We start from the raw sequence: 15422 nt of genomic DNA on the forward strand, positions 1-15422 counted from the left end.
AAAGGGTCCAAATATGGCTGATTGCAGAGTTTTAAGAGGTTAATGCTGAAAACAGAGTGAAGACAGAGTGAAGACAGACTGTGTGTTTGCAGCCTGTGATTAGAGGACATCTAAGGGTTGTTGCATGGACTTTGGCTCCCTATTCTGGGCTTCCTTAGTCAAAGCTTAAGTTGAGAGCCAATAATTGGAGTCTGAGTGACCTTTTAACAGAGCAAAAACTTCATCTTACTTCAGCATCATATTGGTAAAATTAGTTCTGCAGCACCAGGGTAGGTCAACCAATCAAATAATAAAAAAAATGTGGGAGCAAGAGCATGTGGAGCAGTGTGAAGAAAATCAGTGATATGAGCTGAGCTCCGGTTCCCCTCTCTGCCAGAAACCTAGCACTCCTCCGCCTCCAAAATGAACCGGAATAATGTGTACAAAAGTCAGTGTGTCACCTGCAAATTTCTAATCACATTTCACAGACACTCAGAGGCTCTAATTCACTAAGCCTCTACATTCTCACTTCCTTCACTTCCCTGTTTATGAAAAACTGAGGTAATCTAGGAGCTATAATTAGCGTAATTGTGATCAGAGAGCAAAATAATGGATAATGTCTAAATGGTTGCAAAGGTCTGAGACAGTGATAAATGCCTCCCATTTTTATTTATTTTTTTTTGCATTTTGCAAAGGAACTCCTGCCGTGTCCCTTTGTATTATAGAAGTTGGGGTATTGTGATGTCAAGCTTTGAGACAGACTGTAACGCTCCGTTAACAATTATGAACCCATACACTGGAGACTCAACAGGATGCCAACTGTCCTGAGTTGATACTCGAAAATCATGTTGGCAAAGCTTGCCACTGCTCGCTGACTAAAAAAAGTAAAGTTAAGAAAAGAAAAAAGATAAGATAAAGGGTCAAACGTCTTCTGACAGGTGGGTGGGTTGTGTTCAACTCCACTCACTGAATCTATTCCTCCCACTCTATGTACTGTATATAGGTTTTAGGCTAATATGTCATACATTTGTACCTATCAGATTGACCTACTCTGCATTTAACTCTATTTATACAGGTGGTAGGCCATTTCCATGGATATTTTTCCCTGACAAACATTTGTACCTGACATAATGACCCTCTCATAATATAGCTCTATTTATATTGGTGGTAGGCTATTTTAATAGACATTTATACCTGACCGAATGACCTAAGCTACCTTTAACTCTATTTAGACAGGTGGTAGGCAATTCTGATAGACATTTGTTTATATTAGATTGACCTACGCTATATTTAACTATTTTACTCTGAATAATGTGCCCGAAAATGTCGTTAATCACATCAAAATATGGAAAGGTAGAGCAGCTGGAGCTTTTCATGAGTTTGCATCTTTGAAAAAAATTCTGATGGCATACTTGTTGGACCGTACAACCACAGCCTCCCTTTTTCACTCCTTCAACCACGCTCTTGAAAAGATCGGTGTTGCAATTATTTGTGCATATCTAAAAACCTCCTGATTTCCAAATCTTGCATAATGTGTAAAAGCAGGTGTGTTTCTTTAGTCTTATTCAGAAATGTGGGCTTTCCTTTTGGGCATACATATTTAAACCAGCAATGCCAACACATTATCATCCCAACCCGTCACATGCTGCTGCTCTATCAGTGACCTTCAGCATCTACTTATGACATTTCAAGTATCCCTTTGCCTCAGCTGTTTACGCTGCAGGATTCTGCTACCGTGATTCAACAAAAGCACATTCCTATGTGCTCCTGTTTAAAGTTGCTTTGCATTTACAAAGTTACAGTGGAGTTTACAAGAAATGACAGAGAGCTGGTGAATGACATAGAACAAAGTTGCAACATACAAAGTTGTGATTATATGGTGTCCATTAGCTTCAGAGGAATGTCCCAAATCTCTTCCTTTTCAGAGCAGATTATCCAACAAACACAACAACTTTGTTGTAGCTTCTCAGAACAACTGAGTGCAGCCAAAATGTCACATATCACTGCTTTGTCAGTTGACTTCCATGTCTATACATATCACACTCTATGTATTATCCTGCGTTCACTATTACAATCTGGGATGAAGCAACTAACGGGGATGTCAATAAAAGACCATGGTTAGAATTGGGCAACAAAAGTGCATGGCAACCAACACCGGGATGTCAGCATGGTCAGTTTTAGGCAAGATAAGGATGTTAAGTTTAGAAAAAAACATCACTGCTTGGCATTTTAATTTATACATTCATACATTCATACACTAGGCCCAGGCAAAAGTGAGGGGTTTGTTGGACCCATCCACTGACCTTTTGGCTTTTGGTGTCAGTATCTTCTGCCAAAATCACAAGGCGGGTTTCCATTACAGATTTATGCAAAACTTAAGCAATATTTTTGAAATGGCGCTAAAACACAATTGCGAGATGACTGCATTTCAATTGAATGATGTTCTGTGACTTCTCCTTTGGCGGTAACATTCCAAGAAGCATGATGATGGATGTTCAAAACATTAGCAGGTTTATTTCTATTGCAGCCATCACACTAGACATCATTATTTCAAGTCGAAGGCGACATAGGGGTGTTATGGAGCGATAATGGAAGGGTGAGCCACGTGGGATGTGGGAGCAGCCACGTATGAGGGATTTCTGGGAGGTTTCACAGAGAAATTGTGGATTCAAAATGATGATCTGCTCAGCTTTTTAAGAGTTATGTGATGCAAAAACACCTCTTGTAGCACCTGCTGCATTATGAGGGAGCCAGTTACCACTGACAAGCACATAGCCATAGCATCATGTCATCTAGAAAAGGCAAAAAAGTGTTACATTGCAGTTTTGCGAAATATAGCTTTTTCGAATCAGAAAAAGATTTTTTAAAAATCAGAAAGTCAGAAAAAGATACCAGTAATCGCACCTACAATTTGTGCAATTTAAGAGGTTAATTGAAACCTGCCTACTGACAAAAGGCGTTATTTGACAACTTAAGAACGGGAATAAGAACGGACAGTCATGTGACAGTTGACTGCCTGAAGTGCATAACTGACATGATCACAGTCTGCTGAAACAACTGCATTAGGTTATGCAATTCTTTTCTTAAGTATAAGTACAAATAGTGTTTAAGAAACAGCCAACAAACACACACACACACACACACACACACACACACACACACACACACACACACACGAAGCTTATAGGACAGCTTTGCCGGGACAAAGTCACTCATTAGTCAACTTCTGACTGATTTCGTGCTGATGTGTCTTTGAAAATGAGTATTAACTGCCTATGGACAACCCTCTCTATCATATAGTTTAGTGTTTCCTCCTCATGCTGTCAGGCAGAAAGTAGAGAGGAGAAAACACATTAGATTTAGAGTGTTTCCAAACATATTTAGGGTTTGAGAAACCAAACTAAATATCTGACAGAGGAGCTCCTGCCAACAGGGAGGGCAGTCTGTCACAGAGACTAACAGGGGATTGTGGGCGCAGCCACAGATCCAAAGCCAGTCTCTGACACATCTGTCATCATGATAGCAGATGGGCCTGAGGTCAGGCCGCGGCTGACCTGGGATCAGCCCTGGCTCTGACCACAGAGAGCAGCGGTACCTTCAGGGACCACTGACTCGTGTCCGACACTGAGTTTGAGTAAGGACACACCAACACACACATGCAGCAGCACTCAATCTAACGCCTTCGCACACTTGACACACACACACACACACACACACACAGCCATGAAAGCAGAAGCCAACACACCATCTGCCGCCCCTGTGTTTGAGTTCCAAATCCCGGTTATCAACAAAACACACAGAAGACCTCCAAACTACCCCCTTGGATACACCATTCCCTTTGAGAAGAACGCTATCTCACACGCACACACACACATGCACACACACCTCCGCAACCAGATCAGATGGATCCAGGTGGATGGAGGCCAGGTAAGTTACTCATTTTTCATTAAATGTGACAGAAGAAGGATGATGGATTTCCTCACTTCTTTCACCAAGTTCATGCACCTCACACACACTTCTAATCCTCTTCATCTCTCTCTCTCTCTCTCTCTCTCTCTCACTCTCTCTCAGTTCAATTCAATTTCAATTTAAAGTGCTTTATTGGCATGTAAGCGCCAAGAACAAAGTTGCCAAAGCATCAAAACACATCCACAATAATAGATGTACAAAGAGTAATCACCAATCAATTGTAAAAAAGAAGAAATAAGAGAAAATACAATCTCTCTCTCTCTCTCTCTGTCTCTCTCTCTCTCTCTGTCTCTCTCTCTGTCTCTCTCTCTCTCTCTCTCTCTCTCTCTCTCTCTGTCTCTCTCTCTCTCTCTGTCTCTCTCTCTCTCTCTCTCTCTCTCTCTCTGTGTGTCTCTCTCTCTGTGTCTCTCTCTCTCTCTGTCTCTCTCTCTCTCTCTCTCTCTGTCTCTCTCTCTCTGTGTGTCTCTCTCTCTCTCTCTCTCTCTGTGTCTCGCTCTCTCTGTGTGTCTCTCTCTCTGTCTCTTTTTCTTTTGTAAGTCAGGGTCCATCCAAATGTAGCAAATGTAAATATGACAACATTTTCAAAAAATAAGCAGAAGAAAATACAAATGTATGCACTCAATATTGGGACTTGGGTCACTGAGATGAGCAGTAGGTGGCACTACTTCACCAGTCAGGTGTCACTGCAGAGGAAGCGGGGGCAACAAGATGACGTAATTAAAAAATGTGGAGCAACAACACTGTTTTAAGAAATGTTCCACATAAATTAGTAGATATGAAAAACTGATTTGATAAAAGCTAGGGAAATTCATTTTGGGGAAAAACCATATGTATAATTCTCACAGTTACAAATCTGAAATTATGTCACAAACTTCTTATAATCTTTAGCACTTTTCCAGGTCATATCTTGTCCACTAAATGACATCAATGTTTTTGAAAGAAACTAAGTCAATTTGCTTGGGTTTAAAAGAGTTAATTGTATTAAAAGAACACCAGTCAAACCTCAAACAAAAGAAAACATTGGATGTGCAATAACAGAGAGCACACTAGACGATGGAAAAAGAGAGTTTTGAACAATATTTCAGCTCTGTGCTGTTGAAGCTCCGATAACAACCCTGTGTGCAGAAATGCGCTCTTAAAAGCCTCCAGAAATGCAGGAAAAAAAGCTTGAAATGGCCTCTGCAATGACTGTAATGTTATTTCAACACTCATATGCTTAATCTGTTTCCATGGTTCTAAGACACATTTACCTACTGATAAATCAATTTTTCCTACTTTCCCATGTTTAAAAAGTTTTTTTGCGAAAATTTGAGAACAATGTGCAAAAATTTAGAAAAAAAAAAAAAAAAAAAGGGTGGATGCAAATGCGTGACTCCTCGTTGTTCTGCGGCGAGAAAATCCCCTGCAGCCCAATTAAAGCATGTTAGACCACCATTGTAAAAGAAACATCTGTAAAACTGTTGACAGGACATCTCCACTGCAAACAAAATCAATTATCTCTTTTTATTCTGAATTCTGGTGGTTTGATACTTGTAAAACTTTCTGTCATTATTCTGGATTTTGTTAATATTGTGGGGGGGTTTGGACTTTGTTTTAGGGTTTTCTGTTTGTGTTTTTACTTGTGTCACATCTTCATCATGCTCAGTCTGTTTCCTGTTTTATTTTGTTGGTTATTTCTTGACATGTGTCATGTCTTGTGTCACTTCCTGCCTTTGTTTTCCGCCTGCTTTCTAGCCTTGTTAGTTTCTTCCTGCTCCTCAGTTTCTCCCAGCCAATCAGCTTGCTGCCTGTTCTTCTCCCTTGTCACCTTATTCTCCTCACCTGAGCTTCTTTGCTCTTTTTCTTCAACTGCACTTCATCCCCTCGTCAGTCTAGTTTGTATTTAAGTCCTGGTTTTAGGTTCAGTCTTTGTTGGATCCTTGATTTGGTTGTGTGATATTCTGGGGGTTTTTTTTCTGTTCAGACCTGGAATAAAGATCGGTTTGAATTTGAGTTGTCTGCTGTCTTCTGCATTTGGGTCCACCTGCTTTGCAGTACATGACACTTTCCTCAAGCGGAGAAAAGCAATTTAAAAATCTGTGACATCACCACAATGTAAAATCAGTGATATGTGCAGGAACAACAGGAGAAACGCTGCTGTGCACATTCAATGGTCTGCATACCGAAGAAGTAAAACCCAGAAGTTAAAAATATTATTATTATTATTATTATTATTATTATTATTATTATTATTATTATAGTAGTAGCAGTATGCTTCTCTCATCCCCCCATTTGTATTTATTTATTTAATCTTTCAATTTATGTATTTATTAATTAATCTATTGCCTCCTTTTCTCCTTTGTTTCTCTCCAATGTATCACAATAATTGGTTCAGAATATAGGCACATGCTTACGCACACACACACATACAATGCACCAACATCAAATCAACATCCTCGACCCTTGTGGAAATTTAACTGACCTATTTTCACTGTTCTTATTTCATGTTGTTGTCGTCATGTCGGTGTTTATTAGTTTTGTCGGTGTTTTGTCCACACAGCACAAAACATAATTATGTATAAAAATCAATGTTGCTGCTAATTATTGACATGCCCTAGGCTGTGATAATACTAAAAGAAACTACTCTGCACGTTGTATATAGAAAATAACATATTTTTTTTCTCATCTAACAGCATAGTGGCATCATGACAAAAACCTGACATTTAACGGGTTAAATTTCTGAAAATTGCATATTTAAAATAAAAAATATATTAATATAAAATATTTTTATAGCTAAATTTTGAAAAGCACATTTTGTGCCCAGAGCAATACAAGTGTTTGTAACAGTAAAGTGGGCACTAAGGGTTAACTGAATATAACTTATTTAATTTTTCTGTTACTTTCTTTGTTGGAAACTTTTGTAAATGTAGAAATTATTTTTATGTGAATAAAATTCTCTCTCTCTCACTCTCTCTGTCTCTCGCTCTCACTCTCTCTCCTCTTTTTCCACTTATCATCAAAGCAGGTTTATGATGCTCATTTTTCTGGCCTCATTGCTCTTCATAGACGTCATCGTCTGTCACTGGAGATCAATACAGATAAGACATTCACTCTCTCCCCCCTGACTGGAGGGACTCCTGTTGTTCAAAGCACACTCCCCTGCAGAGCGGTGGAACAGTCAGTAAAAGGCGTGTTAGCATGCTGAGATAGCCTACAGCATGCTCCTCCACCTCTTCCACCTGACACCCGTGTGTGTTTTATCTGTTATAAAGGTAGGTGGTACGTTCAGATAAAGTAATTTCTAAAGTTAGAGCAATATATTTATCAATATATCAACTGATATTTTTATTTTACTGAAAGGAACATTCCATTCATTTTTCACATGAAAGTCATGTTAAGTGCTCCTCATCCTGTGAAAACAACTGTGTATATATATTCTGTGGCTCTGGAGGAGCTTTCTCAAATCCAAAGGCGCACACACACAAAAGCCTCATTCGCACTGCACAAAAAATACACTAACACCCACAAACATCTGTCTTTTTAATGCATTGAGAATGTGAATAATTGGCATTCAAATGACTCTGCAGTAGAGACAGGTTTTTATCCGCTTTGGTTCTGATTGGCATTGATGGAACACAACAACCGGGTGAACGTGGTAATTTCAGCTCTTTAACCAGCCAGATGCAATGACCCGTCGTCACTAATTACTCTCCATTTCCTCCTCCTAAGCAGCACTACGACACTGTTCCAAGTTAGTCCGCACCGAGTTTGAAACAAAAACGGAATAAATAAGATATATATAAAGAGAGGAAACCACTGAAAAGTTTCCTCTGTTCCTGCTGCTGTCTACTGTTTATCTGTTCTCCTTTCTGTCCGTGACGTTGCACGGACACACCAACAAACCCCCCCTCACCACACCCACACACACACGCCAGCTGACAGGACAGCACTCTGGACTCATCCGCTGGAGAGCTGTGTTCACTGGCATTTGGAATAAAGCCTATAATTAGCAGGTTTACCCGTGTTTGAAAAACCTGCACACAAGCGCTAAAAGGAGAAAACTATTGTAGCTTTAAGAGTACCCCGTTTTTCTAGAGGCCAATGCTGAGGAGGTTTTGTTCTGCAAGATAATCTTCACAGTTGAACACCACTTTTAGAATTTTTGAGGCTTAAATACATTCATCAGAAGTAAAGTAAGGCTGTGTCACTAAACATTTTACTGATAACTGAAAGAAGTTTTCAAAGATCGTTTTGCTGAAACATTCAGTGTCATTATTTTTACGATTTGCCAGATACATAAATCAGTAATATTTCATTATTATGATAAAAGAAAGTATAATGGGCTGAGCATTATGTTTCCCCTTAAACGTATTGACTTTGAGGCAAGGGAACAATGAGTGCTGAAATATGTACTTATTTCTGGGTTTTCAGACTCATATTTACTGTGTGCTACCATTCACTACAAGGTACAGGTTTGAGAAGTAATGAAATTAAAGTTGATCCTAAATCCTACAACATCTTTTTGGCATTGAGGGAGGAGTTAAGGAGTCTCACAGTCTGGAGAAAGAAGCTGCTCCGTAGTCTGGTGGTTCGGCAGTGGATTCTTCCATATCTTTTTCCAGTTGGCAGCAGCATGAACAGACTGCGTCTTTCACTAGGGATGGGAGTCTAGGAATCGCTTTTTAACTGGAACCAAAGTTCCAAAATGTCCGCTCCATCAAAATCGTATGCCTTCAAGCTTATCATTTTCTTTTATCAATGCCAGCATGTTTTTCTGTCAGTTGTAAAACAGGGATGACAAACTCATGCGTCTACATTGTTGGAAATGTGCAACAGAAAAAAGAGAAGATGAAAACAGTGCAGCACAATGTCTGTAAAATGATAATTTCAAGAAAAAGTGGAAACAAGAGCATTACACTGAAACACTAGTCTACCCAAGATGGTCAAAAAAATTCCAGGAATGCCATGTCTCTGACACTACACACATGCATGCCACGGCTCCTCCAACTGAGCAGCACTTCCATCACATAACTATGGTATGATAACCTTAACCCTTTAAATGCCAATTTTTTGTCATCATGTTTTTAGATGGGAAAAAAGTTGTTTATATATCATCCATAGCATGTATTTTCTCCATATGCCAAACATGGTAAAAAATAAATAAATAAATACATTTTAAAAAGGCATTTTTTTTAACTTAAAAGTCTGAATGTAACAATTTCGTTTACACAGTGTATTTTAGACTTAGGAGCTGAGCTGCAAATTCCAACATTAAACAAAAATACACAATCTTGCCAAAATCTATGCCGTATGCATGAGCACAGCCAAAATGATCAAATATGAAGAATAAAAAGCACTATGCACCAAATAGTCCATAGGGGTTTTAATGCCAAGCAGTTTTTTTTCTTTGGCTAAGAAAGCAGTTAAACAGTGGAGCTCTTACACACCGTTGTCACATTGCAAGCCTTTCCTCTACTGTTTCTACACTGTGTTCAGACTCATATGTAAAAAGCAGTTGCATTAAAGCTTAAAAACTCTTGTAGAACTACTTTTTTCAACCACAGAAAACTGGTAAGAAATCATTAAGAGACACATTAAAGAACCTGACCTATAAGCACATATGATAATGTCACTGGTACCAATAAAATCTTCATTCATTTCCCATCCTGACATGATTCACAGATAACATCCTCTGCTGGAGTAAAGACTGTTCCAGGAAACAGCAGTGGTCTGCAGAGACACTTGTCAATGGAAGTCAATGGTACTTCAGAATGAACTGCTGAACTAAACTGATTGTCCCATCAATGACCAAGCTAAGCTAATGAGCTTGCAAACTTGAAGAGTTTTATTTCCCTTTTTTAATCGTGTTTATTGAATGGAATGGTGTGTAATGCCAGGGAGGAGTAAACGAAACAGAAGAGAAGAGAAAAGAGAGAGAAGCTGTGACTGATTAGTGCTAGTCCAACTGGCTAGCGTGTTAGCAGTTAGCCTGCCAGCTCCATTTGTTTACGGTTTAGCCAAGCCAGTAGTCACTTTGTCTTCGAGCTTAAACAATCCAATGTTTTGCAGTTTAACTTTGACACTTTCTGATGTGACCTGACCTACAGAAAATGACCCGATGATGTCCCAGTGATGTCATCAGGCTTATCGCAGTTAAGTCTCAGACTAAACTGAAAGTTGCAACTGGATGCATTATGGAAAATGTAGGACCCATCATTTTTGGAGCTTGTCCAGTGTTAATTAATAATTGTTTAATGGGTTAACCATTAACCATTCTTGTGTGTCTCTAGTGAGGCCCTCAACACCAGGTATTGTGACACTATATTGCTACATTTATTGTAGCAATATATAATATTTAACCCTTTGAAAAATATGTTGATGTGTGTTTGGTTTCTTTCAAAAACATGAAAAAGCAATGAGACATTTTACAAAAAAGACCCAAAAATTAGCAAGAAAAGGTAAAAACTGCACAAGAAAATTACCTGAAAACAAACAAAAAGGGAAAGTAAAAAACAAAACAATGAATTTGCTAAAACAAGTGCAGAAAAAATCTGTAACTGTATTTTAAATATATAATGAAAAACATTTAAAAATACTTTCATCTTGTGTTTTTTTCCCCATTTTTTGAGAATTTTCTAATAATACTCCTCCTTTGTTAAACTAATTTCCAGGTCATTTTCTCATCAGCCTTTGACTGATTTCTTTCCATTTGCATAACAGCTCTTGCCAGGTTGCTCATTGCCTTTTTCCCCATGTTTGTGAAAGAAATCATGGCAATTTGCTCAGGTGTGAAAGGGTTAAATAACTTGTGAAAGGTGTCTGAAGGCAGCACAAGAAAAGTCGTTCGGCCCAGGTTTCAAAGGGTTAAAGGACCCCTGGGTTCGTGTTCAGACTCCTGGGTTAGGTTTAGGCGACAAAAGCACAATTTGGAAAAGATTGTGGTTTTGGATGCATTTTAATTACCAGAATCTGGTTTTATTGCCAAGTACATTTTCATATACAGGGAATATGACTTGGGGTTTGGAATAAAATACTAAATGTAAATAGACTAAGACTAAATGTAAATAGACTAATATAGAAGCAATATTAAGAAAATCTAAAATGAAAAAATAGAATATAAAGAATCCGAAATGTATACAAAAGGTGCAATGGAGAATAAAGGGTAAAAAAAGGGCAAAAAATAATGCCACAGTCACTGAAGTGGATACTGTGTTGCTAAATTGCTTATTTTGGTGGAAAAGAAAATGTGACATAACAGAGTCCCGTCCACTTCAAACTAGTGTGAAAAACACAGTCAAAGTGCTTCAGACAAAAACATTGTTCAAACTTTGTCTGTAAGAAAGTATTTTTACGCTATCACGCTGAGTCAGAGCACACTCTCTTTAAGGGTAACCAAAAGGGGAAAACTGTATGTTAAGGGGTTTTGACGTAAAGGAGAGGTAAATATTCCCTGTGCAGCTCCACTCTGAAGGATCAGTATCAGTATGGGTCTTCAAAAAGCCACTAGAGCCGTCTAGGCAGAATGAGCCCTGTCACGCACCCTCCCACCCCTAAAAAATACACACAAACACGCACACCTGCTTGCGCACCGATAAGACGTCAGCCACCGCCGCTCCAAATGTGTTTGCACACCGGCGTCGGTTGGCTGCACTTCCTCATTGAACGACTTGAACAATTTATTCTGACGCGCCACTGAATCCGAGGGGGAATTTAGATTGAGATAGAAAAAAAAAAAAGGAAAATCAGACACGACCTGAAAGCCTTGAGGGAGAGAGAGGAGGGAGAGGAGGAGGAGGGGGGTAAACCTGAGGCGGAGAGACAGGGAGATATATGAGCCTGTCACTCAACATTACAGTGTCACTACAAGCTGGACAATCATTAACAGGGCTAATGAACACAGCGGGCCGTGCTGCAGTACGGACGGCGCTCACAGAAAGCCACTGTGGGGGAATTTCATTAGTCCTGCTACAGCAGTGATATAATCCACTGATTCCCAACCACAGAGTACATCTGCTGTTACTGGGTACCTGAGGGGCTGTGCAGCAAATATGAAAAATTGAAATAGAAGAAATTACGTTTTGATAATACATATCCACATGTGTTTCCAGGGAGTAAATTAAACACACAGATATGCTCTGAAATTGGTGGGATCTTTGGTTTGTTTACTTTTGCAATAACCCACCAACTATATTAGCAGCCAGGCTGCCAGAGGAATATGTTGGTATTGCATGTTTCTGCAAACCAGGAATATATCACTTTTACACATTTCATATGCATCATATCAATGCTTCTGAAGTGACATAGTGTATATGAGCTGACTTTATCACTGGTAGGCAGAGGGGATGGTAGATGGTGTGACACCTTGGCGAGACACCTGCTAAGCTGAAGGCAGCTGTTGAAAACCAAGCAAACAAACAAACAAAGAAAAAAATCAGATTTAGTGAGTCATTGCTACATATCCTGCACTGTTGAGGCATGAAAAGCATTATTTATTTATTTTTTTTACAAAGGCATCGTTGATACTTTTTTCCCTGTAATTATTCATCTTTTCATCCTATTTCTGTATTTTTTTTATTATTCTAAATTTTACAACTTACACCTTCATAGGTCATTCCAAACTAGCCAGGGGTGAGTAGGGGAGGGTTAGACAAAAGGTTAACTTTCCCTCTGGAGTATCAATACCCACAAAATTTGTGAGATGAGATGTATATATGATTTATTATTATAGTGCACAAAAACATGTGATAAAGAAAAACTGATCACAAAAAAAAAAACAAAACACATAGCTGTTTTTCCAAGTGGGAGTCCATGACTCTACCTTAATTATGTAACTTTACTTAAGGGACATGACGTCATTCATGGGCCACAAATTCGTATTATCTTAAACAAACTGCTGTTCACGCATTTTCATACAATATCATTTTACTCGTTCTCTGAGAATACATTGATAAACGCAATTTCTAGGAGGCAGGGCTGCCTGACCATAACTAAGTGATTAACCGCGTTAACCAAACCGTTGTTGAAACAATACATTTCAGTGCATTCGTTACTCAATAGCATGCAAAAGTAACATATCAGTGGTTCTCAGAAACATTCAGTGTCATAATTTTTCTGGCAACTGTGTTGATATTATTCTGACTGTAAAGAATGCTCTCCATCCTCCAACTGGCCTGAATCACTGGTGACACCGAGAAGAAGCAGTGAAAAAACATCATGGATAGATGGTAAAACCAGACTGACAGTGGATTTTTCTTTGAAGCACATGCCGATACCGATATTGGAGAGTAAAAACTTTTGATATTGATTTATTGGCCAATGTTATGTATATATGCAATTATTCGATGCAATTATCCCTCAGATATGATTATCAGCTACTTGTGACAACGATAATGTAATGGAAGCCGGATATTTTATAGTTTGATAATAAACTTTTACTGTCAAAAATGAAATCAGTGCACTGAAACACTAAACTTCATTGAATTATTATTATTATTATAATTATTTAATTTGATGATTCTAAATTACTCTAAGTATCTCTTTCTGCATTGTGTTCTGTTAAACATAAACTTTACAAATATAATATCGATCTGATAATATCCACTGAGCGATATATCAGTTGGGGTCTGGTGACAAACATTTTTGTCAAGAAAAAGTGACAAAGTGACAAATCATTCCCGAACTTTTTATTTGTCCATATCCCACCATACAGTTTTAATATCATGTATGGATGTTTGTATATCAAAAGAAATAAAAACGCTTTGAAATTAAATACCACACTGAAGAATCAATAAGGGAAGTTTTGGCACAAAAAGTCTGATTGAAACTGATTCGTCATTCCTTGGACTCCACCTTTTAAGCAACGTCAGGTGACTTCCCATTATGCTCCGTCAGCGCTTGTCTTGTTTTTCTGTCATGGCCAGACTTAAAAAAAAAAAAAACCCCAACAGCAACCAGACACGGGCGTGCCCTGTTGAAGTGCTGTTAGCGAGCACTCACAATCTGAACATACAACCACAAAAGAGGAAGACAAAACTTTGAAATTTGGATTTCAGTTTTTGTTTGATGATTGCAAATCTCTGCCTGAGTACACCTGTATTTTAACCTGGATATTGATTATAGATTATATAGTTTTCATAAAAATGTGTAGAATGTATTGATTATCCACTGCTGTTATCCAATATTAAGGCCTTAAAATGATTTGCAGTGGTTCTTTTTCTTAGGCGACAAGAAAGGTTTTTGGCTCACAGACAAGGGACCTGCAAACTACATGTCTTCTCCATTTTTTTATATTTAGAAATATTCAACACCTTGTTTTTCTTTTCTTTATTCACGATCACTCCCAGCATCAGAGATCAACACATTATTCTTTGTCCAGCTCCAGTACATCTGACTCTGTACACTGAGTCATACTCACTATGTGTAATGTATGTGATAAAAGATGTAATAAAAAGCCATGCCTCACCAAAATGCCCCTTCAGCTCTTTAGCTAAAACTGGATTCACACATATACATGACTCTCAACACAAACTCTGCCATAAAACACTCCAAAGTGGTTGTTTTGGGCTTTTACCATGACCCGCTATGATGCAATAAACAATAGAGAAGTTCTGTCAGCTGAGTTTATGACGCTGTAAAGACGCCTCTTTTTTTCTTTCTTTTCATTCACAAGCTCTTGAGTGGCCACACACAGGCGCACACTCACCCTACACAATACACACAAAGAGACAAAGGAATCAACTGAACAAGGTCATCATCAGTACCACGCTCACAGCCACAAAGTCAGGTCTAAATGTCAGTACAAGACTTCATATTCAATGATGTAAGAGGGTCCAGTTTTACATATGGTTTGAGATTTTGAGAAAAGTGTCCCCGCGTGTGTCTAAAAAACATTTAGAGCAAAAATTTACGGCATCAAGTTGTTTTCAATCTTTAAAAATCCTTCTCAGCCCAGCCATGCCCATAATTAACGATATTTCTATAAATGAAGGGAGAAGTGAAGCGTTATAAAGCAGTCACGACTTTATCAGGGTGGATAGCCTTCATTAAAAACCAATCAATGGAAAGAAGAGAAACACTTAAAAAACACTCCATAGGTCCAAACAAAGGTTTAGTGGTTTAGTGGTTATATCTTAATAGAACATTTACGCTAAATAGAAATAAGAAACTTGATATAAATGTTCCATAAAGGTTCCCTTTTTACAATAACCAAAAAAAAACCAAAAACAAAACCCAACTCTGGAGCTCTAAAGAGATCCATAAGAGCAAATGAACTGCAAGCACAAAGGGAGAAAGATTCCTTAAAATGCCCTCATTGTCACTTTGTATTACACACATACAAACTATGGGCACCTATAATCAACGAATTTAATGCCCGAGTATTTTGCAAATATACTGCTGTTCAGCATCTTAATGACTGTGATCTTTGGAGGATCGAATTGTTCAACGATTATTTTATTAGCAATTCCATAGTTTATGTGTTTTTTTGTTTAGGCTGT

General features: G+C 38.4%; 1 protein-coding gene across 1 annotated transcript in view; it reads right to left on the bottom strand.

Annotated features, from left to right (window-relative positions):
* Nucleotides 1–15422, bottom strand: part of gfra3 (GDNF family receptor alpha 3) — a 79885-nt gene that overhangs the window by 62827 nt on the left and 1636 nt on the right. The gene's annotated exons all lie outside the window — the stretch shown is intronic.

This window comes from Plectropomus leopardus, chromosome 8 (assembly GCF_026936395.1).
Source record: "Plectropomus leopardus strain MGB_pleo_1.0 chromosome 8, ASM2693639v1, whole genome shotgun sequence".
NCBI lineage: Eukaryota > Metazoa > Chordata > Actinopteri > Perciformes > Serranidae > Plectropomus > Plectropomus leopardus.